This window comes from Liolophura sinensis, chromosome 10, assembly GCF_032854445.1.
Source record: "Liolophura sinensis isolate JHLJ2023 chromosome 10, CUHK_Ljap_v2, whole genome shotgun sequence".
Taxonomy (NCBI): Eukaryota; Metazoa; Mollusca; class Polyplacophora; order Chitonida; family Chitonidae; genus Liolophura; species Liolophura sinensis.
The window spans coordinates 8,937,445-8,941,669 of NC_088304.1; positions in this window are offsets into that span (position 1 = coordinate 8,937,445).

The window sequence follows — 4,225 nt, forward strand, 5'->3', positions numbered from 1 at the left end:
TGATGGCCACAACATAGGTTATCATAGAGTGTTGATGATGACAACATTGGTTATCCTAGCGTGTTGGTGGTGACAACATAGGTTATCATAGATTGTTGATGGTGACAGCATTGGTTATCATAGAGTGTTATTAATATAAATTTATACACGATTTGTCTTAAGTCGCCTTAATAAACAAATTTCCGAACTGTGATTCCCTCATAATCATTTATTCAAATGTTTTCATGAATTATGGCGTATTAAACACAGCACTCAAGTTTCTATTGTGCATGTGTTATAGGTTACATAATCACGATTATTTATATATTGACCATGTTGTTTATATGATTCATTACATGTATAATCACATTATTTATTTGTTATATTATATTGACAGTATTGTTTGTATTATTTGATATATGTATTAGCCCTTACTCAGACCGATAGAATTGTATAAGATAAGGTGTGTACATGCACGTCACAGCATGCACACACCATTTCCCTGTATGTTATTTAAGTTATATTATATTCACATATTACTCCATGTATTACTTACTTACGTCACAGGGCATACCACTGTATTAAATTAATGATAAAATGTATCATTTGGTGTATATGTAAATCAATATGCTACACCTATTTACTTATATAGAATATATCGTATATTTACCTACATGTTTAAAGATTGTATGTACGCGCTCCTGTGGTCGGGATACCCATCTGCTACCGAGTCATTATGAATGACTCGGGGTAAAGGATTAACCCGATTAGCGGGAGCGTACATGTATAGAAAGGGCTTCGTATTTCTTATTACAGGTAAGTAACAGGTGTCCCAGCGTAAGACCTATAGTTACATTGTATTACATGTACGTACTGATTCATAAGTACGATTATCGAATATTATATAATTTACGGTTTGTCAAATATTATTGTTAAATATTAAAGACATTTATATACTTGTAAATAAGCGGTGCGAATGTTACGGATATACATGGATGCACCTGTTTATATTAATATTTGTCTCTTTAACAAAAGAACACTTCCACTTGTGTGCTCGATAATTGACTGACTGGCTTCGTATTTCTTATTACAGCTCTACGTATAGTAAACCTTTGTAAACGGCAAAGGGTGCTAGCATCAGGACAGAACCAAGACTATAATACATGAACGATCGTGTGTGGGACCGCGTGTTAATTTCATCATGTATCCAAGATATTTATTTATTTATTTATTTGATTTGATGTTTTACGCCGCACTGAAGAATATTTCATCTACGACGGCGGCCTACATTATGGTGGGAGGAAAATGACCCTGGGAGAAAATGATTACCATCCGCAATCTGCTGCAGATATTCCCAAGAACACATCCGGGATAAGATAATTTATTAGAAAAGAAACACGTGATGATGTACACATGTGGGTGTAAAATCGTAGAACCGTGAGTACGGTATTGTCAACAGCCTGAATCGATGCGTGAAAACAGACATTCATATACCCATCGTCAGCCAAGATGGACGTTCCAGGTCAATAATCACAAGACCAGTTCCCAAAACGACGTTTAACACCAACTTCCAAAGTACAAATACAGTAGTTAAAGTACGAAATTCGAAAGTTACAACTTTCTTCTTTAAAGTCGTAGGTGTGACTTGACCCAGGATTGATCCTGGGCCTACCGCTCCCGAAGCGTTAAATCAAGCGAAGGTGGATAACTATCTTTCACAGCCTTTGATATATATGGATTGTTTCAAGCTAATATACGTTTAATGAATGAGAAAAATGGGGCCTGGTGAGGATTATTCCTTAATAGTTTCTGCATATAGCCGAATTTATACACGCGAACAGGCAGACATTGGCCAAGAGGGGTCACAAGTTTTACCCATCGGAAAGCCAATAGTTTTTGGAAATATGGTTTCCCCGAATTTCACATAGTTGTTATTAATCAGCTATTGCAGCAACTCGATGAGGAACAGAACATCCCATAAACGCTCGGATGTGGTGAACTATACATATGTGACGTGGAATGGTCAAAATTATTATTCCATTTCATCCAGCCCTATCGCCCGCTTTAAATTACACATGTGAGTCATGGTTCTACATGAGAGGTAGTATTCTGTTGTCAAGTGCTTACATCGTATTGGGTGATCCACAAAACCATGAAACATATCAACACGCATCCACTCAGACTTCGTGAAATTGCATATTTTTTACAGATCAGGCACCAAGAGAATAAAAAGTGGTCACGGTAGTTGGCTGGAGGAAAGACAAATAATGGCGGAACAACATTGCTACATGTTACCATGGCTATTTCTCCTCTCTGCTGATGTGATTGCTCCCATTGTTTTTTATTTGTGTCACAATGGCTGTATGTGTTTGCACTCTTATGCAGTCTGCTTCATCGACGTTCTATTTGTCTTTCGTCTCCAGCTTTAACTTGACACTAGGGTTCCAATGGATTTTTCCAAGACTGGGCAGTTGAATGTGCACATGCTCGTTCTACACAGGCACATACTCGTGCGTATGATTTCGCTTCTAGTGATTTTATGGCAACATTTAGGCTAGACTTTAACCACAGCAGCAAGTTTTTGTCGGCTGTTAGTTTTTGCCATCCACCTCTTAGGCACAGATAGACGATGTGAATATGTACACAAGATTAAAAAGACGCTATTTCGGACATAGCCCACGAAACATGAATGAGAGAAACATATACAATATCCACGTTCACGAAAGGATATGTAAATTTGATTATAGAATTTCATTATTTACGTTTGTATTCCGAATATATACACCTGAAATATTTCTCCAAAAATTTATGGCATGATTATGACGCTCATTTTGCGTGATTTTCAAAGTTGGTTTCATGTTAGATAGCTGTTTTGAGATCGGTTTGGAAGATAAAGTTACAAATGCAAGTTTTAGCATAAAAAGTAATAATTTGTTTGTTTTCCCGTGGTACGTGTGAAGATAAAAAGGATTAACAGTGATGATGTTTAACACTATTCAGTGAACCCCATACCGAGTATGGAAAGCCTACCTAACACATTCATGGATCCATCTTGCATTGACGGACGGACGGACGGACGGACGGACGGATATGTTGACAACATAATCCACACAGAAGTACACATATACACTGATACTTGTTTGCCAAAAGTGAAATGAGCATATATGACAAGGTTGACTGTTGGCGAAGCATTGGGCAGCAAGTGTCCAGGTCAGTAATCACAAGGAGACCTTCAAACCACCAAATAACAACTGAAATATTTAAAGTACGAAATTAGGACGTAATCATACGCAAATTAGAAGTCAACAGTTTTCAATGACGATTGGAAAGTGTCAGGAATGCTCTAGGCAACTGGGTTAAATCAGTATATCAGGTGCGCTTTGAATGCGACTGTTCATATATATTTATTTATTTATTTGATTGGTGTTTTATGCCGTACTCGAGAATATTTCACTTATACGACGGCGGCCAGCATTATGGTGGGAGGAAGCCGGGCGGGGCCCGGGGGAAACCCACGACCATCCGCAGGTTGATGGCAAACTTTCCACTTACGGCCAGAGGGTAGTGTTCATATATAACGTGAGGATCTAAATCAACTCGATGAATATACCACCCCTAGCCCCGATTTAACTGGCATTAGACACGGAATGATTGTCTTTAGTGTAATCATTTGTGACGTTGATTGAAATCGTCATACAACTCAAAGGATCTAACAAATGCCACAAGACGAGATATGTACACGTCATATGCAGCGCTCGGTATATTGCAATCCAAGTAAGGATAGTTTACAAGGTCAGAAGTGAAGCAATCCCTCTTTTCTTGAAGTCTGCTAGACAGGAATCCCTTTTGATCTATATGCCCTGACAGTTTCCTCCAGTGGAGGTCCATTGAAAGAATAAGCTTTTAATTTCATTCACTGCTGAATCCATAGAAAGTAACCGAAAAGCTAGCTTCACGAAAACTTGACTTATTGTACATTTTCATTGTTTACGCTGAATTGTTCATACTTCTCCAGAAAACCCGTTCTTCAGTGTTAAGATAATTTCACTGCCAAAGCTAAATGTTCAGTGAATAATTAAAAACAGCTGAGGCTGCCGGTAGTTACTGCCAGAAGGACTGTATTCTGGTAACGCCATTGTTTACATCACTAGCCACAGTCTATGTCAGACTCTGTGTCGGTCTGTTACCTTTCCCGCCTGATGATCTGTATGTATCATGCAGCATGAGTTATTAGTACCACGTAAAC